Source organism: Manacus vitellinus, unplaced genomic scaffold, assembly GCF_001715985.3.
Source record: "Manacus vitellinus isolate BGI_N305 unplaced genomic scaffold, ASM171598v3 scaffold_5_pilon, whole genome shotgun sequence".
NCBI lineage: Eukaryota > Metazoa > Chordata > Aves > Passeriformes > Pipridae > Manacus > Manacus vitellinus.
The window spans coordinates 9,844,651-9,868,999 of NW_021940682.1; the positions used below are offsets into that span (position 1 = coordinate 9,844,651).

Consider the following 24,349-nt stretch of genomic DNA (forward strand, 5'->3'; position numbering starts at 1 on the left):
TGCAGAAACTATTCTAGAAACTATTCTAGCCATTGTGATTTGTGCCCAGACAATATCTGAGTATTTGGCCTTTGACTCACACAGGGTAGGACAGGTACACAGGCTCCATCACTTGGCATCACCAGAGTTTCTCTGTACCAACTCAAGTCCCACTGTAGTAACCAAATTCAACTAAGTGGTCTACTTTGATTTCTAGGTAGGTAAATTCACTACAACACAATCCAATTGTGAGATGTTAGCAAACACACCTGCTAAAGCCACAGGAAATGGATTCATGAGATTTGTTAATATTAGCATCTTAATTAGCACAAGAGTTATGCCTGAAAGGAATGGGCAACTTTAATACCTAAAGTACATCCATTGCTTCTCTTTGCTCTTTAAGGGCAAACAAAGATCTACTCCAGCAGCTGGAGCAAAACCTGACTTCACTTGGCTATAGCATGCACTCCATGATAAATCCCAAAATACCCTGTAGAGGCAAATAAATAATGGCAGGTATGGAAAGGAGTTAAGGGACAAAGGGCACATCCTCTTCCATATTTTGAGATGATGGAAAGTTGGTGAGGGAGAAGAAGCTCATACAGATGGCAAGAGCTGCAAAGAAGACTCACAGCAACAGGGCAAGGCCATGGGCTATGAGAAGACAGGTTAAGGCTGAAGCCAAACCTAAAAAAACCTCTGAAGTCCCACTTTTTGGTGGAAGCCAAGGAAAAAGAGCAAAAATTTTACTTTTTTGCATGTAGCTTAAGACATTCATGGCTGGGATTATACACAGCAGTTGCCTGCGAAAAGACTACACTGATTCAGCAACTCTCCCTAGTCCTCCTACACAGAGGTGTTGGGAGAATATGGAAAGAATGATCTGAATTTCTTGGATGAGAGCAGGCAAAAAAAACACATGAGTACTTAAATATTTCAATTCTCCTCTATACTCTGTCACTACGACCACACTACATTATTTGAAGTACTCTCTACTCAGCTAACATTTTTAATATGGATCAATCACCTCTAACCTCCCTTCCACTACAGCCACCATTCCCCACTCATAAGACTTGCTCAGCACAGCCATTCAAAGCCTTCTGAAGAGCATTGGAGCTATGCTGCCTTCTACAACAGAGCAGCAGGGAACACTTTTAATTAGTGTTTTCTCCTGAAGGGTAAAAAAATTTTCTGAAATTACTTTGCCTGGTAACAAACTGCATCTTCTTTCACTCTGCTGTAGATGTGAAAATTATTCCTGATTCACATACTTGCCTCAGTTTCATTTTTCTGCTGTTGTTTTGTTTGGTTTGTTTAACAGATTTTTTCATTCACGATGAAATCTACACAAAATACTACAAAAAAGCAGTGGAGAACAGAATGTCAATATTATGGGAAATTGTGTTTCAGCTTACCTTGCTAAAATAAGTTAGTCAAGTTGGGTGGAAACACAAAGCCTGCAAACTACTTTATTTTGGGGAAAACAAAATCCATTGGTATGATTAGAAAGTACTGAAGTAAAAAAAAAAAAAACACAAAAACCCCCAATATATTTCACTGGTTGAAATGCTCCCTGTTCCCTCACATTAAATATCAGTACTTGTAAGACTGGAGCAACAACTGACTTTTGGAGAGGCAACAGTTGTGTTTAAAATTTCCTTCTTATGTTTGATAGGTGGATAGTGCAGGTGAAATCTGGGCAACCCTGAGGACCTGACTCAGACTATGTACTCTCCATGTCCAACTCACTCCAGGTAACAAGTAGAGATCCAAGTTCTGTGCTGATCTGCTTTATTTCCCTGACAGGCAAGAAGCATTTGGCAGGTAGGGAGCTGTTCAAGTTTATGTCCTCAGTCTCTGAATGCCTCCATTACATTTTAGGAGGCAGGATTCAAGCACTCTGATCATTAAAGCCAACTTCTTCTCTTTCTTGTTTTCCCCATACACATCTCTACCACGTAGACCTTTCTCAATATTTTCATTGCCTCCTTCACGGGGTGACTTTGGCTCTGAACTATGAGTGAAGCAGAGGTCACTTCTACCTTTGAAAGCAGGTGTGGCCCACACACATGCCAACATCAGAAGTCTTGACATGGGTCAGGTTCTTAAGACATTCCCTTGCCAGGGATATCCATTCACGAGCAATTACAGAAACAATTACATAGATCTGCCCCTGCTACGCAGTGGAGTGCATTTCAATAACACTCCTGTGTAGTTATTAAATGTTTTCCTCTGGAAGATCTCCAGAATGATAAACATTCATTAATCACCACAAGGTACCTCTAAAGTACCAAACTACATGAGAAATACATCAAACAGGTGACCAGAGCCAGAGCTAGAGGTGATTTTATATTAGGACAACTTCACGCTGCTCTGCTGACACACAGCTAACTTGCTGTGGCCATTCCAGCCCCAGAATTACTTTTCTTCCAAGAAAACATACTTTAGCCAACAGTATCTCTGTATTTGTCAATCACCCCAAAAGCTTCAGCCAAGAGAAGAGAGGGGAGATCCAGGTATCCATGAACTGATAATCCTCAACTAAGCCAGCAGCTGAGCCAGACCACAGACTGTCAGCACCAGTGACCTTCAGGTGCCTCTAATGAGTTCTCATGGGCCGGAGGTGAGGAAGGAAGGACACAGCCAGATCCCACATTGTCCCACAGGCCAGAGGATCACAGAATTAGTTTATTTAGCCAACAACTCAGGAAAACAGGACAGAGATCTTTATCATTGTAGCACGTGGCTCCCACTACTCACACCTCACACTAAAGGTTCTTCAGTGAACAGCCCATAGCATAAGACTTTCCTGGAGTTAACAAAATCCCAAGAACACAGACTCAAGGGGTAGTCCATATTAAAAAAAAGGTTTTCCACATTATTTTTGCAATAAAGGTAAGATTTCCCCTGAAAAAATCATACTGGCAGAAAATTCAGTACACTGTGTTGGAGGCAAACCACTCAGTACTAATATAGCTTTTTTTTTTTTTCCAGAACTGGAACAAGCTATTCTATTGCAAAAGCTGGAGGTTAAATAAGAAAATTCAGACACCAACATTTTTTACAATTAGAGAAATTGCTAACACATCACCAGGCTGTTTGAATGCTGTACCAATGTAGGAAAAAAAGACTTGAAACACAGTTTACAGAGAATTTGCACAGCAGAGTACTACTGAGTCTGCTGCTCAGTCAGGAGAACACAGAAGTTTCGGTACTTCCATTTGTATATACATGAGTATTTGTACATATGCGTGTTTTAATTAAGCCTTATTAATGTAGTTACTCTATTTTCTCAGTGTAATTATACAGTTAGACATGAAAACATTCAAAAGTCTAGATGACTCAGGAATTTTACAGCAAGATATGAACTGCCAAATTTAGTCAATAGTACAAACCCAGCTACTCAGCTTAAGTCAGTAATCTGGAGCAGACGGAGTAATTTAAATACAACTCTGACAAGTTTTATCCTTTTTTCTTTGTTAATTGTCTGCTAACAGGCTGCAAATAAAGTCTGAAATTTATTCATTATTCAAAATGATTCATAAATGTCTTCGCTGACTAACTCTCGGCCTACAAATATCTTAAGCTATGGCTGTCACAACTAAGTAAACAATTCGCAATTCATGGTGTAACTTATGTAATGAATTTCTTCACCTTATGTAACCAGCTTGAGCAGTTTAAACAGCTGACAAACACAGCATACATTTTTAATTGCACTCTCACAGTTAACAGTTGGGTGGTTACAGGAATCACCCTCCCAGGAAACACACAATGCCATGTGATTTAAGTTGCAAATACCAAACCTTCCACTTGAGAACATGCTTTGGAACTCACTTTCTCTGCCCACACCCAATGAAGTAGGCAAGCCTTTAAGCTATAGATGCTTTTCCACATATCCTTACCCTCTAGGAGTGGTATTAAACTTCTAATTTAAGCATAATTTTCTGAAATTCAAAAAATGACAATTTATTCTATATTCCCTATAGTACTCCCAGCATTTGGAAAATGCATATTTACCAGGAAGCTATTGCCTTCTTCCTAGTACCATAAAGGGTGTACCATAAAGATTTGCATCAAGCGTTGGGGTTACACTAACATGGGCCCTGCACTCCTCTGCTCCCTTCCTGAAGCTGTACTCCACTTCAGGAATTAAAATAAATATATGAAACTACACTGCAGAAGATGGCTTTAAGCAGTTCTTCAAACAAACTAAAAGCTTCAGGCAACCAGCATTTACCATTTGTCTCAGAATCCAATTCCACAGCTTATCACCACAGAATTCTGTCTTGTACTGAACTAAAATTTTACATTTCAGCTCATCAGGAATCATTTCCTCTATGTGTGTCTCTAAACTTTGCTCTTACTAGAGCCACAGAGAATTTGATGATCTGTCTTTCCCTCCATTTTTTCTGCCGAGGTACAAGCCAGATTTCGATACCATTGAGCTGGCTCTCAGAAGTAATCCTTTTAATTGTATATAAACTCAGGAGAAGGAAGGTTACTACTGAACATGAATAAAGCTCTGAAATCTGGCCCTACTGATTCAGCTTGGAAAAAAAAAATTAACTCCTAAGCCAATCATCCCAGTGTCCCAGTTTTTAGTGCTCTTTGATTTCCCTCAGTATTACTCTGATAGCAAAGTGAAATACTGCTCTGCAGCCAGGCAACAGCTATCCACAGTTCTGGGTTACTCTAATGCTTTGACCTCTTCTACACTTATAACATACTTGAAAATTCTATCTGTTACCCAACAGCAACAGAGTCCAGGCTTGAAACAGCAAGGCCCCCCCCATGAGGGCATTGGCATCACATCTGTGAAGCACCTCTTGACAATGAATAGAGGGCAGCGGTGAATTGGATCCCAGGACACTGAACTTAAAGAAAAAAATACCTTTCATAACCAAACTAAGTCTTCCATGTTTGTTTGTTGGGGGTTTTTTTATTTATTTATTTATGCCTATTTCCCTTACTGTACATACTCTTTCACGGAATAAATTCCAAAAATTTCAATATAACCGTTAGAAAAGTTGAATTTCATTATAACAACTTGAAAGATTTTATGAAGATGTCACTGAAATTTCATGGAGGAAAGACAAAAGAAAATGAGTATCTTGAACTGCCAAAAAACCCCCTACTTAAAAAGTCTGGTACTACCTTTCCACAGCTGCCTCATTTTTCAGACAGTTCTCACCCCTGGGACTCTGCCTGTCCTCAAGACTTTCCTTTACCAGCGGTAACATGCTCCTGATGATTTGCCCTGAAGGTATAAGCAGCCCTGTGTACTCCCCCTGCCAACACACACACTTGTATCTTGTTCCTTCCTGCCCATGTTCCACTGCTATTTTAGTCTCTCTCTTCTTCTGTCTAGACAAATTTTACAGCTATTCGTATTACTGTGCTTTCCTAATAAAAATACCCCTGTGCAATCTGCCATCACAGTGCCTGTGTGCCACTTAAGATAAATGTGGACACACAAAATAAAGCTGAAAAGGCTCATGGGCCTCATATCTTTTGGATATACAAGAGTCACACAAAAAAATGAAATCCAAAAGCAAGTATTGCAGTTCTTCAGAGTAGGATTTATTAGATTATTTTCTGAAGAAAAATCACAAAGTGTAGATGATGGTCCCACCAACCCCAACTTTAGCAGTATTTCCCAGGCAAATGATCTTTTTAGACAAGACTATAGAACTTAAAAAGCATACCATCAAATTCTACATTATGCTCCAACTGGAAAGCAGTAACCTTTTATATTTTACGAGTACTTCCCACAGTATTTTGACTTTTAAGACTCAGCTCCAGGAATAAAGCAATTATACTCTTGAAGGACAGCTGAAAACCTACCCTGAATATCTGGCTATTGATCAATAACCAGGAGAAAATAAAAATTAAGCTGATATTTGTCGATCATGTACAGTTTTTAAATCTCAACTTTTTTTTTAAAGCTAGATTGACTTTATTGCACCTTTGGAGCGGATGTTGTCAAGTAACGCATAGAATGAAATTCAGGTATCAATGAAAGTATTACAACCTAGATTTTAGATGTAAATCCTTCATGAAAGAGATGGCCTTTCTTATACTATTGCCATTTGTAATATTCCTCTCAGCAACATCTGGCACAAAGTAGCAGTTACCCCCTAAAATCTCAGACAAGGTGATACATACCATAATAGAATTCATTAAATATAATCACTTATAATACATAAAACGTCAATTCAATTAAACTGCTACCATTATAGCTTCCTGGTGATAATTTGCTCTACAAAAGTGTAACCTAGTACTCTTGCTAATTGTTACTCTGGGTGAAAAAAGAAGTGTTGCTATTGCACTATGTAAGGGACTATGAGAAGGTAAGAAAGCTGTTAGAGCCGTGGGTCTCATCCTATTTAAACTCATGGACCTATAAAAACAGACGTATGGTCCCCCAAATAATGAATTTAAGCCTAATGACAATAGCCTCATCTTTCTCATTATCTTTCATAAACCCTTCGAAATAGTTCCTGGACCACTGGTCGAAGACCATTACTTTAAGGCAGCAAAGAATTACATGCTGACACATACAGTACTGCTGACTGAGTCATAAGCTGAATAATTACACATATTGCAGCAAAGCACAAACTCCTGTGGTTGGCCAGTGCAAGGCTCTGTGCCAGCACACGGGGACCTGTGTGAGCAACTGTCCCCTTAAGCAGAGTCAGTACAATAAATGAAACTACACACAGGAGGTAAATTGAGCACAGCAGTATTTGCTGGGTAAATACCTAAACAAGGATGCAGCGTGAGAGCTTTTAACTCCCATTCCCCCTTGCAAGTCACCAACTCCACATTCAAAAATCCCAAACTGAAAACACAACACTAAAGAACATGATTGGTCCCATTAACTCAATTGAATCCATTTTTCCTGAGCCATTTGGCTCCTGAACTAAGACCTTGTCTTAGGAAAGTGCTGATGAACTCTTTGCTTGTTTAAATCTACTTCCAGTTACTCATAAGTAAACACAGACTAGACATACATGGAGCACTTTTCCCTCACTGCTCATTCAGCAACTCCACAGGCCCAGTCACACCAGGCCCTGCTCCCCTTCAGGCCCACAAGCTCAGAGCCATCACACCCTGCCAGCACTGGGACAGCTTCAGGGGAAGGTCTTGGGCTACAGCCTCCTTATACTGAGAATAAAGAACTTGAACAGCCAGCCTGCACAGGCACAACCTCACAGGCAGCTGGTTTTGTTACCAGGATCACCCACAGCTGCTTTACAAGCCAGGTCTGCCCCAGGTTCATCACCCAGCTCGAGCACTGGCACTTCCCAGGGGGACATCACCACCTGAGGTGGCTCAGGCAAGAAACCCACCCAGCTACTCCTAAGAGGTGACGATCCCACTAAACAACAAGAAAGTCTCCCCAGGCCAAGGGAAGAATCAGGAAAGAAAAAGATGCCACGTCATCCCCAAGGTAATGCAGTGTTTCATTTTCTCAGGCTGCACAGCTGACAGCTACACAAGCCATGCAGACATGGGGGAGGTACCTGCAGCACCAGCATGTCCCATGCCACCACCTAGACCAGGGGAGCTCCCCACCTCAGGGAGATGCCACCTCACTCTGAGGCACATGAGGGGTCACAGCCAGATGCTGCTTTTCTCCCCACAGTCTGCCAGCAAGGAGAGCTGCACCCACTCCAGGAGGGCACCAAAGCCCACACTGCTGGTTTGGCCTGCAGAGGCCACAGCAACCTTTGTTCCCCAACTCACATTGCCAGCCCAGCACCAGTTCCCACCAGCCTTAGGGAACTCCAGGCACACAAAACCAGGCCCTACACGTACCCAGCCACACACATACCTTGTTCAAATGCCAGGCAGTGCCTTACAAGGGGTGCAGCCCCACAAGACTGAACGTAGGGGGCTGGTAACAGGGTTCATCAGCACAGGGAGGGAGCCAGGCCCATGGCACCCCTCAGAGACGGGGCTGCAGACAACCACCCCCAGCAGAGCTCGGAAAAGGACTGACAACCCCAGGCTGAGCTGAAATACCCCCTTGGGGGCGGGTTTGAGGGTGCCCCAGGTGGTGCCAATGATGGTGATGAGGGCCTGTCATTGCCCACAGCTGGCAGTGCCTCTGCTGAGGACGAGCTACACCTGCCACGCTGCCACCAGCCCCATGCAGGGCTTCTTTTCCCCACGGAGACGTGCAGGACCCTCGCCTAGGGTGGAGCTCCCCCCCAGTGCCTCGGTGGTTGCCCACAGCGGGGATCACCGGGCTGAGGGACTGCAGCTACTGCAAGTGGCTCTGCCAGCGTCCAGTCAGGATCTGACCCTGCGATGGCTGGGCTTGAGCAAAATGTAAATCTCTTTTCCCTCAAGAAAACTCCTAACTGATAAAAGGCAAACAAATCCCCCCATAAATGTTCCCAGGATTATTTACAGTGTTCTTTTGGCAGAAGCAATTAACAGCTAGGGGCCTTATGTATGTCCCCCTCCAGCAGTAAATAGCCACTGAAATAAATGAGTTGTCAGGCAAACAACAGGAGAAAAGTTCCCAAAATTTCCGCCCCTGCACCGGCCCTTGGAGGACACTTGTGCCTTCTGTCTCTCACTCGCCTCACTCCTCCAGAAACCACTGGCACACGCAGCCAATATGAGCATTCTCCTGCTCATCTCAGGTTCTTGTCCACACCCCACTTGCAGCCCCACAGCACTGCCCAGGCACGTGTCATGCTCGCTGAAAATGCCCTCTGGAAATATTTAGCAAGCACTGCCCAAAGGTCTGATCCAGAACTGCTTCCTTGGATCTAAACAGTCCGCTGTGCTGAAGATGAACAAAATTTAAGCAGTCTGAAGTTTATTTGGGGAAGAAACCCGACGTTAACAGTAACACAGATCTCACCCCTGAGCTCATGGGGGCTACTGCTAGAGGCTACACCACAGGCAGAGAAGAGCTGGGCCTCTGGCAATGAAGAGATTTGTGAAGCAGCACAATGGAAGAACAAAGCAAGCAACCTTTGTTCTTCTTAACTGTGTGGCAAGGCACGTGATGGCCAGATTTTAATGTGTTTAGATTAAATGTTTATCTAAAACATTTGGAAGATTGGGCTAAGTTAACAAGATTTCTGAAATTTGTACACTCACTGGGAACATAATAGGGAAGTCATAACCATGTAGCAATAAATTAATATGCAAATTAGATGTGTTGGGTTAGAAGAGGACAGGTTGAATGAATACTGCATTCGCAAAGATGATATTTTTAATATTTCTTGATTATTGTATTCTGTCAGTCTAGAAGTTCACAAGTGTAAAAGGATAACGAGCCCCTACAAGGTCTGTGGCACTAGAGGGCTTCTTTGATGGTGCTAATGAAGCAGATGACTGTAACCTTCACAACTTTCCATAATATTAATTTTTGCAAATGTAACTAGAATTGATCAGTATCTATAATCTCATAACTGCCAGTCAACACTTTGGCATATTGCCAGAATATGTGAAAAAGAAACTGACAGTGTGGAAGAAACAAAATGTGTTGTAGAGGGAAGCTGTCTCAGATAAGTGAACAGGTAATCTCCAGTTCACCTCTCTTCTGGTGCAAGTTGACTCCATGCAGAACAGCCTCCCAAATTTTGCCTCCAGGCCCTGTTACCTACCTCTATAGATACTTCACTGACAACAAAGTACTACGTGTTTTGACAGCAGAAGGTTCTTTGTAGTTTTCAGACTAATTTGTCACTTCCTTCTGTGTCACTTCTTATGATATACCCCTTTGAATCACACAAAGTAGCTCTTCTCATCTTAGCTTTAACACCCACCAAATATTTGTAGTCTCTTAGTGCATCCCCGCCTTCATCATCTCATACCCACATTTAGCACTCCTAATCCTTCCACCTAAATCAATCCTGAAGCCATCGCGATAATTTTTGTTGCTTTTTTCTGAACTCCTCTCAGTTTGTAGAGACACTGCTATTCAAGTTTTGTGCCAGGCTGGGTGTGATGCTTTTAGGTGTGTATGCATCAGAACTGTGTAGAATTAATCTATTACCACCCTGAGCTGCAATACGTTTGTTCCGTATATGCAGTGCAAACACCGCTTTGCAAATTAATGTGTAATGTTCTATCCTGAGTTTCTGAGCTGATCTCCAGGCTTTTACTTCTTTTTGAAAGTCATGAGTTCGAGATTATTTTTGTATCTTGCTTTGTCCCTTAGTAGAGATACAGAGATCATGTAAAAAACAATCAGAAAAATCTCAATAGGTGGAGCATCAGAATACACTATAATAATCAGAAAAGAAGGCTCTGACATATTTTCTGAAGTTTCCCTGGCATTTTGCTTCAAAGAAAAAATTGGTTTGCATAAATTCTTTTTTAGTCTCTGTGTGCACAGAGATTACTGCTAGGACAGCAAAGGATCACCAAATCCCACAATCACACAGTCCTGAGACCACTGTGGAGCAGCATCCATCACCATATATCACAGAATCACAGAATCAACCAGGTTGGAAAAGACCTCTGAGACCACTGAGTCCAACCCATGACCCAACACCACCCTGTCAACATATAGAATTTTATAGCCTTGGATCATGTATAGCTGCACTCACATGGTAAAGGAATCTGTGACAGGATCACAGGGAGACATGTGGTACAAAGTCTTGCTGACAGATGGACAGGAGATTCAGAAGACAATGAGAAAACAGTACTGGAGCAAGGGACTCAAAGTCACCCAACTCATACATGGGACAAATGAACAAGTACATAGAGGAGGATCCCCCAGCCCTCTGAAAAAGCCCCAACCTTGCCTTGTTGGTAAGGTGTAATTCTCCTCTCTTACCCTGGACTGACTGCTGCCCGCTCACTGTCCTGAGGCTCCCTGAGTAACCAGTTACCTGTGTGTTCCTGATGTGAGAGGCCACGATTGCTGCGTGCTGGCCATCTCTGGTTCTTCAAAGATAGGGAACCTTATGAGTTATGCTACAATTTGCATGGGAAGACACAGGGTCAATGCAAAAGAGGCAGGAGATGAAGATTAGGTTAAGTAACAGGCTAGCTTGAAAGGACAAGACTAATAATAACAAAATGGGACAAGGGAAAGAGACAGAAAAAAAGGGAGCAGAGAAGAGCAGGGATCAAAGGAGCAGGAAGAATAGCAGTATGGAGATGGAGAAGAAAGGTTGTGACAGCCCCAGACTGTCACACCGCAGGGCGGCAGACTGTGTCAGGCCATTAGGAGAGTGATTTCGTGACACACAAAAATGTGATCCAAAGGAAGCCCTGGCAGCTTCCAAAGGGACACCCTCTGCATTTCAAACACTACTGACGTAACACGGAGGGGCCCCAGACTGAGCCACTAGTAGGTGAGTAGGTGTTTGAAGGCAGTAGCCAACAGCCATTTCTGCTGAGACAAAACCTGGCCACACATCTGCTAGAAAAGTCAACAAAAATCTCTTCTTTCTCCAGACAGAAACTGAGTAACTCGAATAGTATTGTGACAGTAATATTCTTTCCTTTAATTGCACACTCTTTACTAACACATTTCAAATGCCCTACAAAGGAGGCATCTCTGCTGCTAAAAGGTGAACAGGCTGAGGCTCAGGAGGGTGAAGTTGCTTCCTAAGGTGGCCTCGCACAAATCAGAAAATAGAGACCAGCCATTGCTCTCCTGCTCTAGTGCACTAGTTGCAAAGCAATGCTTCATATAAGCATGATCTGTTCCCCCCCCCTACTTCATGGGGAATAGTTCTTCTTCAAACAGAATATGCTTCCTTTTGTTTCTTACAGCTACCCTGGTGACAGGATAAAATCCAGGTGACATCCACTCTTCCCTTCAGCATTCATCATCAGACATCAGATAAGTATGGTTAAGGGAAAGGACAAGAGCCCTCTCAAGCAGAGATATCTTGTTAACTCTGCACCCTGGCCAGCTCCCTCCTCCTTGTCTGACTACTCAGCATGTTATGTACACGACAAGTGGACCAAAGTAACATTTAAGACAAGACCTAACACTTATTAAAAATAGGTGAGACCTCAAAGCAAGCTTAAACTGCATCCTCACCTCAACCTGGAGAGATGGAAGACTGCAACTTCCTGCACAGATCACTGGTGGTTTCTGTCACAGCCCATGTCGGGCTGCCACATGTGCATTAAATACATGAACGCACATGTCAAGGAGCTTGGGAGGGTGTTCAGTATCATGTGCCAAACCCCACGTGGAAACAAGCTCTCCCAACAAGGAGAACTACAGGACTGGAAACCCCAAATCTGCCTGCATCTTCCATTGGCCAGCCGATCACTTTGCAGAGCAGACCCCCACATATTCCTTTCTTGCCCCACCCATAGCCTCCTTCCCCTTTTTGATCCCAGAAACACATTTTGCTTTGCAAGCTAGAGGATGGGTAAAAGTTGGGAGGAAGGAAGGCAAAAGAGAATTCTTCCAGGCTTAGTATCCCAGAGGGTTTGTCTGAGAAATACTTTGTTAAAATTAAATGCATTTGTGATGGATTTATGCATTACATAAAACCAAGTCCATCTTAGGAGATCTGCTCTTTGGATCATCCTGTTCTGGCCTGCTTTACAGATAGCACATATTAACCAATTAATGCTGAAGAGTCAGCCTAGCTATGGATGAATGGCTTGGATTAATCTCTTTTGTCTTGTGTATGATAAACACCAACTTGTCAGCTAAATCCTGTCTGTAGAAACTTTATTAGAGATGATTATGCATGAGTCAGAAAGGACACAGCTTGACTTTCAGATCCCAATTTGAGTTTAAGGGCTGGCTGGTTAGAAACATCACCTTGAAAACCAAGTAAATTTGATCTGGATGTCACTGAAGAGAATAAATACGGAGTCTGGTGATGTAAGTTTTCTCCAAAGTCACTTTTGTGTCTGCAGCAGGATTTTACCTTTATTTCAATGAAGACCTTTCTTTTGACTTTTCTTGTCTTTGCACTTTATAAACAATGTAAGAAGAAAAAGAAAGCAAAAGAAAAAATTAGAAAAGATAATTGCCAGTTTGGGGCAACGACATTCTTAGATGTGACACTACATATAGCTGCAGAGGACAGAAACCAATAAAAGTTATTTATAGGATTTCTAAGTTGAGTAGATAAAGGTCAAGATGTTTACCTGACCCATTGCTAGAGTTAATGGGCTGGAGATTATTTTAAAGGAACCAAAGTGCGATGAAATATTTACGTATCCATAATAAAGTTACACATTATGAAAATTTAATGCATTTAATTTTCAAATAATTTTTGTCTGTTTTCACATTCAAGTGTGCAAGATCAAACTAGCAAAAATTAAGATGCTGTTTTAGTAAAGAATGATGCATCAGATACAGTTGGCTAAATAGAAAAATCAAGAAAAATTAAATTTGAATCAAACTGAATAAAATTTTTAAAACTTTTTAGTGAAATGATAAGACAGGAAATTCATTTCAGGTCAACTCAGAATTTTTTGGTCAAACCATAAAGAAATGCTCTGGTTTTTGATATTTTTATCTGGATCAATTTTTCCTGGAGAAATATTCCCTAAAAAATTAAAGTCTACTTTAAGAATACTAAAAATTGTCACAATTTCCAAAATTATATTTGTAGTGCTGAAAAAAAAATAATTTTTCACCACTATGTTTCCCTTCGCTCTTCCTTACCCTCAAACTCTGCAGTGACTATTTTGTCACTACACATGACAAAAAAATCACAGAAGTCTCTGATTTTGCCCCAAATTCATAAACTTAACTGTTTATGAAAAAAAAATTGGACCAGCTCTGCAATGCCAGTAATTCAACCATGTCACAGAGACATCATCCTTCTTTTTTCTGTCTGATCACATTAACTGGAGGCTTTATTCGGAATTATAATACTGGAGATGAGAGTCTTCATTTCTCTTCACTCCCTGGGTAGACCATTGTGCTATTTAGGAAGGAAGGATGCTTTTATAGCTAAGGCATAAGACTAAGGGTCAAGATATTTGGACACACTTCCAGCTCTAGCTCAGATTTTTGTGCAATTGCAGACAAGGCAATCTGACTTTCTTGGCAAAATAAGGAAAACAGAATACCTCCATAATTCTTTCACTGTTTAGATTTTATGTTTTGAGGCAGTCTTTCTCCTTACCACGGTAGTCAACTCAAAATGAGATACACTGTCCGTAACTGGGGACTAGGCTTTCTGCTGGGACCCTTGCTAGAAATCTCATGCTGGAGTTCAGTTTTAATGTTTTGAGATGAATTTTAATGTACCCGTGACTGTAATACTACACACAGCTGCAGAAGCAGCCAGAGTGCAGGTATGGAGCAAAGCTCTCCCCCACTGTAAGGAAAGCCATAAAGACATGATGAAGTAATGGCAAACAGTTGGCCTCCAAGAAGGCACTTTCCACTGCTGTGCACGATTCAACTGTCAGGGCTTGGGGAGAGGAAGTGGTGAAAGAGAGAAGGCTCTGGGGGGTTAACAGCAGGCAGTAGTCAATACCTGCTTCCCAAGATAAATGAATAAATAAATCACAACCAAAATTAAATATCTCAGTTACCAAACAGGGGTTTTCAGCTGATTCAAACCGAATGTCTGCTCTGGTGTTTTGGTTCTGAGAAAAATCAGCTATTTTGACTTTCCATATCAGTTCTTGCAAGCCTTCCCCAGACTGAAAATCAGCTGCCTGTAGCTCCAAGCAAAACAGCCCAACTGCTCTCCCTCCTTCTGGGCCACAGCTCTGGCTCTGCATCTCACCCCATCTGTATCCCAACAGAGCCGAGTACCTCTGGGTAGTCACAGCGAGGCTGATGATGCTCGATGGCTCGGAAAGACCAGGCAGCATCCCTATTTGTCCACAGCGTGATACCCTGTGTAGACCAAAAACCAATGTGCTGAGCACAGCCTGGGCTGCCAGTCTCTGTTCTGCCTCAGCAGAGGTGGGGCAGAGGCTGCCAGAGAGGCTTTTTGCCACCTTGGTATCTTCCGAAGATGGAGGCTGTCTGGGGACTGCGACCATCCCATGCGTTAAGTCAGAGCAACCCCAGAGACTGCTCTAATTTATGCAGACCTGAAATAGCTTTTACAGCTGTTTTACAGCTTGTGTTATTTCCATTCTATTGAAAGTGAATAAGCACAAAACTTAAAGCCTGTTCTCCTTGCACTTTTGCTGAGGTTTCAGTCCAGCCATACTGACCCTGACTACGCTTAAGATTTCCCAAAAAAAGCTCCGTTTGTGATGGTGGTTTGGTAATGCAGACAACTGTCTGCTAATAATTGACTGAGACCAATACATTTCACGTAAGCCACTTATGGTAATGACTTTTGGTCACTAGTGATGCGAGCAAGGTCAAGTTAAAACCCATGGGTGAGAGACTGCATAGTCCCTTCTGAGTCCCTTAGGACATCCGTTCCCCACTGATGATAACTGAAGTAGCAGGGTGTCTTGCTGGGAAAACTTAATTTGCAAGCAAGGAAATATCTTGGAGCTTGTGCAGGGCTGTCAGCAGTGTGACGCTGCTGGGCTGGAAATATTCTGAGCAAATATGATAAGGTGAAACTGGCCAGTAGCAAGGCCTATGTGCCATGTCACTTCCAGAGCTCTATTTTAAGGATTTAAGAGAGATTAAAGTTGTTTAGAAAAGTGAATTTCTCCCCAGAGAGAGAAATGGCCTATCCCAAAATCAAAGCAAACACCAAGTAATTTTAATTTCTTTTTCCCTTTTACCTGTGTCCTCTCCTTTTAACAATTCACATAACTTTGTTCACTCTTGCAAAATGAAACAAGGTCTGACTTGCATGTCCCATAATGTCAGTACAGCAGGAAACAAAAACTGACCATCCATGACCTGAATAATAACTAAAGAACTCCAATCATAAAGCAAAAAGTTCAGCTAATGTATGTTTAAGGGATTCTTCCCTTCTTTTCACTTCTCGCAACCATGGCATTATCTTCTCCAGAGGCCACCAGCTCTTCATGCAGCAGCCAAGAACCTGTTTCTGCAATGCAGGTGCCTGGGGCAGGAGATGTAGGAGCTCAGGAGCTATATATGGGGCCCAAAAGGGCTTGTTCTCTTATATGGGTTACTTGAGAAGGGCTGGGCAGTGAACACTTTTGGCCAGTAAGGGTGGATTCCCTGCAAATTGTACCCTGGGTCTTTCTGCAGACTATGAGGGGGAAAAAAACCCAAAATCAAGCTCTTGCTTTTTAATTGAAATACAGCAAATATGTTTTTTTAATAATCTGCTTTCCCATGTGGTGTAACATCTACGTAGGAATTTTTAGGAGACATGATGCAGCACGTCTGTTTAAAACAATAATAATAACAATCTTATCTCAAGCCCACAGGATGCTGAGGGGTTCAGTGTTGGGTGAAATGTCACCCTTGCAGAGGATAGGCTGAGGAATTTGTGTGCAGAGGGAGCTTGTGATCTGAGCACGGGGGGTTAGAAGAGGGCTGCATTTCATGACCTACAAAAGAGAAAAAAATGAGATTTACAGTCCAAATGTGCTGAGCAGCCCTTTCCCTTCAGTTATTAGAGGCACTTGGCATATAATTCATAATCGCCTAATGGCAGGTTGGTGGGGGAGGTGCCCATTGCCATTCAACATCAAAATCCCTCCAGAAACAGCAGTAACAGGCTCTGCTCATATTTATATCATGACAATAAATGGCTGCCAGGAAGATACCAGCAAATATCAGAATAAATAATTCAGTAAGTAACAGAAGATCACGAAGACTAACACACATGTTTCTGTTTCCTCTCCTTTTCTCTCTCCCCATCCTTTATATACATGCTCTTTCTCTTCTGGTCTCCCAAATTTCCCTGCTTTTGTGCAATACTTCTCCTCCTTTTTCTTATGTTCACAAAATCATGGCTTAAAAAACAGCTTTCCTGTTTCTCTGCTTTCTAGCCTCTGACAAGCTTCTAATAGTTTTCCTGCATTTATCCTTCCTCTCTAACTTTCCTTATATTCTTTCCTTCTTGTACTGCCTGCTCCTGTCATCACCCAACACATCCCTTCTTGTGGGACAACTGGCAGTGCTGACTTGTCAGGGTAAACTCAGTTCTGAGTTATGTTACAGTAAAATGCTGCTGAAGTTGATAAAATCCTTTTGGCTTGATCTTGGAGCAGCAGCAGAATATGGCCCTGCATTAAGAGCATTCCTAAGGTTATTGCATTGCTGTGACACCAGATCCACCAAGTTACCCAAAGTATGGAAGGGATGTGTGCTTTCAAGTGGATTTGTTTATGCCTTTGCATACTTGGACACATAAAATACTCCAAGTCTTGATCTACATTCAGGAAAGGCAGAAAACCCTTTGGCTGACACATAAGGAGTGTCAGGCACTCCTTGTCCAGTGCCACAACTTCCATGTTAAATCATAAATGTGATCATTCATTCAGATGCCCAGTAGAGTAGAGGCCATGGGACTGTCCTGAATTCAACTCTGTTCAGAAGATACAATCTAAGTTTTCAAGGTGTTTTCAATGGAGAATTTCTCACCTCTGAGAGCAAGCTGTTCCTGGGGTTAATGCCTTCCCCACTAACTGGGGGGAAGTGGCCTTATATCTCATTCAAATTCAGCTGGTCTAACCTCACCCTTTCACTCACAATGAACCCAGTAACTGCCTGCTAGATACTGAGTCCTCTCTGAGCAGGTTGCCTTTCCATATGCAGTTTTATAGCCTGTGATAAAGCCATACCTCTATCTTCTCTTTGTTGAGCTTGCCTGGCTGAGCTCCATAAGCCTTGCATTACCAAGCATGCCCTCCTCAGCCATTTCCACAGAGCTACCTGGTTTGCATTACTTCCCAAACTATTATTAATATACTTCATGGACCACTTTGTCATTTTTTTTTCTAGTTCTTTAATAAAAATGATAACTAGCCTAATGCAAAGAGCTGTTACCTGTAACACCCTGTGAAATCTGGTTTATGTCTATAGAAAATTTCATTTTAAACTCCATAATTTACCCAGCTTTTAAATCCATTTAATGTGCATCATGTTGATTTCTGTAGCTTATTAATCAAAATTTCATCTGGTGCCCATTCAAGTGCCTAAAAGAAGAGAAGGAATATTCAATCAACGCTAAAGCCTTTATCAACAAAAATTAGTTTAATGAGATCTATTGTTATAAATTCATGTTGATTAGCATTAGTTAGCATATCTGTATTTAATTCTTTATTACTTTATTCATTAATTACATTAGCTGCTACATTACTTTTTCTAGTATTGTTATATTTACACTTTTCAAGAGTTTGAATGATATCAACTTTCTTCTAGGTCTTTGATATTTCATCAGTATCCTGACAAATTCTAAAAGTCACCATTTATAGGAATTAAGTCTGGACATTTCTTAACCAGCTCTTTTAAAATGCTTGGTATCAAATTATTCAGATCAATTAAATTAAAATGACCGAAATTATTAACTGCTCTGTCAGTCTAAGTTACTGCTGGAGAAAGAAGTATTTTGTTGTCATCACGTGGCAAGAATATCTCATCTAGTTTTTTCCCCCAAAGAAGAATAAAAATTATTAATTAAACATTATCAAAGAGATCCTTATTTCCACAGGTTTTCTTAATCATTTCCATTGGGCAAAAGACAAATACTATTAGCATTTCCATCACTAATATGCTTTGCTATTACAGAATACATAATAATAATTTACTTGGAAGAGTCTGGTTTTTAATAGCTTTTGGAGCATTGCTTCCTGTATTGACACAGCAACACACAGCTTGCCCTTCTTGTACTTCTTTTCCTATATAGCTTTTATCGTTCCAGGTTTCTGATTTCCAGATATTTCAGTGTGTTTGCTTTTCTTCTTCCTGTATGTGAGAAAAGGCCCATTCACAATTTTTATTTCCTGACAGTTTTACTTCCCCTCATAGCAAAGTTATTGCAATTTTTAACAATATAGTCTTCTTTCTCACATACAGCACCAAGTTTTTTTGCAGACATGTAGTAGAATCTTGTCAGTAAGTTCCCAATTACCTGATAAAATTGTTTAGATTTTATTTCAAATTTAATTTGGTTCTTCATTATTTTCAGCTTTGTGAAATGTTACACAGCTCTTCCTCCTTTTGCCTTCAACCTTCAGGGCTTTATTTTGGATAACACACTTGTGTGGTTCAGTGGGATTCATTTCTCAACAGGCAAATATTTACAACTATTCAATATTTACCTGTCTCTGAATATGCAGTTGCAGACATGCAGAGCAGGGAGATGCTCATGCAGAAGGGATAGGAAACAAGCTGGATCTACTCTTCCAATGCCAGACCAGCAAGAAAAGACTTCACAGGCCTGAACATGCCATCCTGTCACCCCCTGTGCTGTCAGAACTGTGCTGACCCTGCTAGTTGGCAGCCTGGCTTTAACTTAAACCACCCCTGCACGACCGTAGAGTCATCAAAGTGTACTGAAAGCTATGAATCTGTGCTGAAAGGAACAATTTAACTGAGTTAAGCAGAATGATTTAAGTCATCCCCAGCTATGCAGTCCTCTGCCACCCATGGGCAAAGCAGGCAAGTTTTGTAAGCAAATCCTTTCCCAGCACACGGGCTTAGTCATCAGTGAAAGCTGCTGGCTCGCTCCCATCCCAACTGTGGTTCAGCTGCTGCTCAGAGGTCAGCTCTGCAGGCACTTGATAAAGCTTCAATTAAGTGCTCTTCTTGCAGCACTCGCTGATTTACACATCTCCTGCCCGCACCGGCCATTTTGCTGAATAAGCCCTCACGACGGCGGGGACTGCGTACGCACCAGTGCCCAACTGCCCCTGCCTACAGCAGAATTAAGCTCCTCGAGCCTGGGCGTCACCAGGCAGCTTAAAATAAATGACAATGTTCAAATGAAGCGCTTAAAAGGATGGGGGGAATAGAGCCGCAGAGCCCATAGTACGAATATTACTACAGATACTTCAGCTGGGTAATTAATAATACACGGCGTATCTATTCCAGACAGTTTGTGAGCCGCTATTTCCTTCTGGAGATGTGCACATCACTGTTCAGATGCTACTGTGGCGGGATGGTATAAAAATTTGGGTGATGTGGACGTTGTGGTGTGCTTCTCCAGCCTGTGTAACAGCCTGGAAGATCAGCCCCCCGAAAGAGGTCAAAATCCAAAGGCCCGACCTTACCTGCTCATTAACCGGGGTCGCACTTAACTGCAGAGAGCAGCTTTTATCGAAGCCTCACACTCGTGTTCAACTGCTTAGGCTACAAGTCAAAATGGAAAGTGACTCGTAATGACTGCAAATCCCTCTGGGAAAAATGAAAAAGTCACAAGCATAAGAGGATGGAAATTGTTTTCTTGACACAACGTGCATCAAGGAAGATCTGCGTTATTTATTTGTGAGTGACACTGGTTGAAAGGGAATGTTTACATTTGCAGTTTTCACAAAAGAAATGAGTTCTGCAGAGGTAGTGATATTAGAGGCATATTGGATTATTCTAGGAAAGACCTACCATATTTATTTGCAAAGGTAGTTATAAGAATTGATAGAAAGTCTCAGATTATTTTTCCTTGAACTTTTTTTGGGCAGCAGTTCAGAATAACAACCTCAAAAAATTCACTCAAACATTTATTTATCAACCCAGGCACAAAATCTTCCTCCTTGCCAGGAGCATAGTAAAGAAACAAATGAACATAATTTTACTCTCTCCTCAGGAAAAAAATACATATCCCAGCCAAAGAGGCAAATGGAATTTGGCAAGACTGAATTGTTGACATGCTTTTATTACACTAACAAATAAAATGTTAACTGCAAGTGTTACGTGGCACTTGCCTTGTATGTAGGTCATTTTCTCTAGGCAAACTTCCTGCTCCACTCAAGGTAATATTTCAGGGGATTCACATGGCAGTGAACCTGTGCAAGAAGGAGTGATTAGTAAGTCCCTGGGAGGTTTGGTTTAGAAGGCCTTTCTCCATTTCTTCCTCGAGACATTTCACAAGCAAAAATTAATGCTGGGCAAAAGCTGTGTCCCACTGAAGTCAAAGGCATGTTTGCTTCTGACTTCAGCAAGGCTGACTTTGCTCCCCTGGACTTAAAAGCAGTTTTGCTTCAGCAGGAACAGAGTAAAAGCTATGTGTGATCTTCAGCACGTTGCCCTGGGCTAACTCCAGGGAACGCGATCCTCTCAAAGCCCAGCTGCAGACATGAGAACTTATTTAAGACTACTTTAAAATGCAAATTATAGTGGTATGCTCATCATATGCCTATGGATCCAGTAGCATGAAAATATGCACAGTCCAGAAATATCCATGATCTAAGGAGGCTCATCAGCACCAGGAAACTGAGAGTTAAAAGTAAAAATCACATATAAGGGTCCATCCTAAACTTGCGCAACGAAGAACAGACTATCAACCTGGATTTGCTCTGATTGTTCATGCTTTTCTTGGTTTAAGTCTCAACCCCTAACCTCATTTTAATATGGATTTTCTACAGGCTCACTGCAAGAACAACAGACAGGCAGCCGTGGATTGCAAGGATATAAATTCATCCAAGGGCTGCAGTGGCCAGAGCTGATACAGTAAGTGATTACTATCACCCATTACTTCCTGGTGTTGCATTTTGTAGAAGCAATCTGATCACTGATTATTCCAGGTAGCAAGGAAAAAAAAATAAAACGGCATCACAGTTACTCTCACTTAATGATTTTGGCAACCCAAGCCTGTTTTGTCGTGTTGGTGCCACCCACAGTGCCAGACCCATGGCAACGCTCCAGGGCTTACAGGCAGTTACCCAGGTCCTATGGAAATGGCCATCAGCAAAGCAGGAGCAGTTCCCCACGGGCATCAAGAGCCCACACAGGTGTAGCAGTGCAGGGAGTCACAGTGTGCACAAGGAGGGGATGGGTGGCTGCTTCCCCACCACGTGCCACAGGGCACAGGAGGCACCAGGCAGAGCAAGGGGGAGCTGTCAAACCAGTCTTCCTCCATAAATTGCCCCACAGTGATGGCTGTGGAAGACCTGCATTGCCAAACATGAGCCTCCATGGACAAGGCCAACAAGGTGGCTTTGCCAGGCACACTGGTGCTGCCTGGAGGCTACAACCTGTCTGTATTGCTCTCGCCTCCTCCCCTTCCCATGCTTCTTGGTGCAAGGCAAAGCTGCAAAGACCACAGACTCCTGAGGGGTTTGTCCCTGGCCTGAACTTGTTTGAAGGGGATAATTCCAAAAGGCTCCTGCATCCTCTCACATACTGCTCTGTACACATGTGCTGTGCTAGTCACAGCCTCCTAGCAAAGCTGTGTGCTTTGATACAGGCTATACTCTGCCCATGAGGGCAGACAGGACATGTTCAGTTATCTGTCCTCGCCCCGATGGAAACAAGCTAATGCCTGCTGTATTTTCACGAGAGCTGTCCCCCACCTAATTTTAAATGTCACTTGTAATAGCTGTTTTTTCTTCCCCAGATAACTTTTGCAGCCCTGCAGTTGAAGTCATCTGAAACCACAAGATTGGAGTTTGAACGGCACTTGATATTATCAGTGAGCTGAGCCACTGCTCTGCACCTCAGCCACCATTTTCCCCTTCCATCCTTCACTGAGATGTATGTGCAAATCCAAAGGAACCAGTCAGTCAAATGTGGTGAAGCTATCAAACACACTGCTTCTCTTCCCCAGCAGAAGAAGCCTCACTAAAGCCAAGGGAATATCTGAGAAACTGCAGCCAGTAGAGGGATTTAGGCCTTCCACAATGTGTGACAAAGCTGCCATTAAAGCAATGGAGCAGTCCTGGGATCTTGAAAAATGCAAAGATAATAGTGTAAACAATGAGGAAGACTTGTGTGAGGATAAAAAATTCCCAGCACACCACAGTATGCTCTTGAGCCTCCTGAATTCACTGTCGTCTGCAATGCTCCTATCCCCTTGGAGGAATTGCTGCACTATCCAAAACTCAGTCAGACAAACTTATTCTGAGTCCCTTATGATGTTTGGGTTATAAGGCTCATGCTGTATATTGATTTGTCTTCTCCTCCTCCCTGCCCACCTCAGGGCCTCATTTCCCATTTCATCTACATCGGTTTCCTGGATTGCAGAGGGAATTGTCTCAAGGTCATACCAAGATGCTTCAGAAGGGCTCAGCGATGAAAAATGTATGCAGCCCAAAATATTGTCTAAAAGCAATAGACTGAATATATAAAGCCTGTGCCCCAAAAGAGTTCTGTTGTATTTAAGACACAGGGATTTAGATGCACACTTTTAAAAACTGCCCGTACTTCACCAGTTAAAACGATGAGAACAAATGAGGCTGTGATCTGTCAAGTGATCCTTCATCACTCCCAGCACAGGCCCATAATCCTTCAGTTGTGATTATGCAAAGGAATATTACATTGATCCTGTAAAATATCTCTGATTGGATCAATGTTATTTTCTCTCGCATTGACAAGGTCTTACCAGAGAATGACTATAATTCCACTGCTAACACTGTCTTAGTGAAATCCCCCAATAAATCCTCCAAGCAGCACTGTTAGTAATACCTTTATTAGACTAACTAAACAAGATATTTATATGTAGGGCTTTCCAAAGGACTCTGGGTCCTGCTTCATTTTCTGGGAATTTTTTATCCTCAGACAAGTCTTCCTCATTGTTTACACTATCATTGTTTACACTGTTGATCAACAGTGTTCTCCTGGAAGACTTGCCCCCAAGGAGGTTCTGCAAGGATGTAAGTGGCAGATGAAATTACCCTTTCAAGATTCAAAAGGTTGGTCACAGATATACCCTTGTCCTGCCCCTACTGCAGCAAGGACCCAAATGCATCTTTGACAGAAAAATCTCACAGCGAATCTGGTTCACAGACAAGACTGGAGTTCAGAGTCTCTCCATACATTTCACAAACAGGCTGTCAGTGAACAGTTTGCTAACAGCCAAAGGGAAAACATGGTCTTTATGTACCTTCTGTCATTTCAATATTTGTTCAAGGCCTGGCCTTCCTACTCAACAAGACCTGATCCCCTTCTAGCCACTGCTGTTTCTCCTTACTCGTGCTTCCATTCTCTTCCTCTCTTGCCCTTCTCTCTTTGTGTAAATTCCTCTACTTTTGCCGCCATTTTCTTTTCTCCACAGCTCCAGGCTTTCGGTCCCAGTGGTTTCAACCCCACACTGACCTCCCCTTCATCACTGAAGCTGAATTGTCACCTCCTGGTTTGAAATGTGATGCTCCAGTGAAATGAATGGTGGATGCCAGTGATCACCTTGTCAAGTCATTTTTTCAGGCTGCCTGGGTGCTCAGGCACCCACTGCATCTCTGCTTTCCCCTGGTTCCCTTCAGTAAAGTTTCCTTAAGCCATGAGAGCTGCAAACATACTTCTGACTTATCTTTCTAAACATTTAAATACAACCATAAGAATCATGAAAAAACAAAGTACTGCATCTAATATGAAGCTCAAGTGCAGCTGAAAGACCAGTATATA

The 24,349-nt window shown here is 42.2% G+C and overlaps 1 protein-coding gene and 1 long non-coding RNA gene across 3 annotated transcripts in view; one reads left to right on the forward strand and one right to left on the reverse strand.

Moving 5' to 3' along the window:
* Nucleotides 1-24,349, reverse strand: part of LOC103757267 (transmembrane protein 178B) — a 282,690-nt gene that overhangs the window by 240,722 nt on the left and 17,619 nt on the right. The window lies entirely within an intron of this gene.
* Nucleotides 7,269-24,190, forward strand: LOC115307835. The gene is made up of 3 exons (XR_003916205.1): nucleotides 7,269-7,432; nucleotides 21,376-21,460; nucleotides 22,347-24,190. It is a non-coding gene; the product is annotated as an uncharacterized LOC115307835 (long non-coding RNA).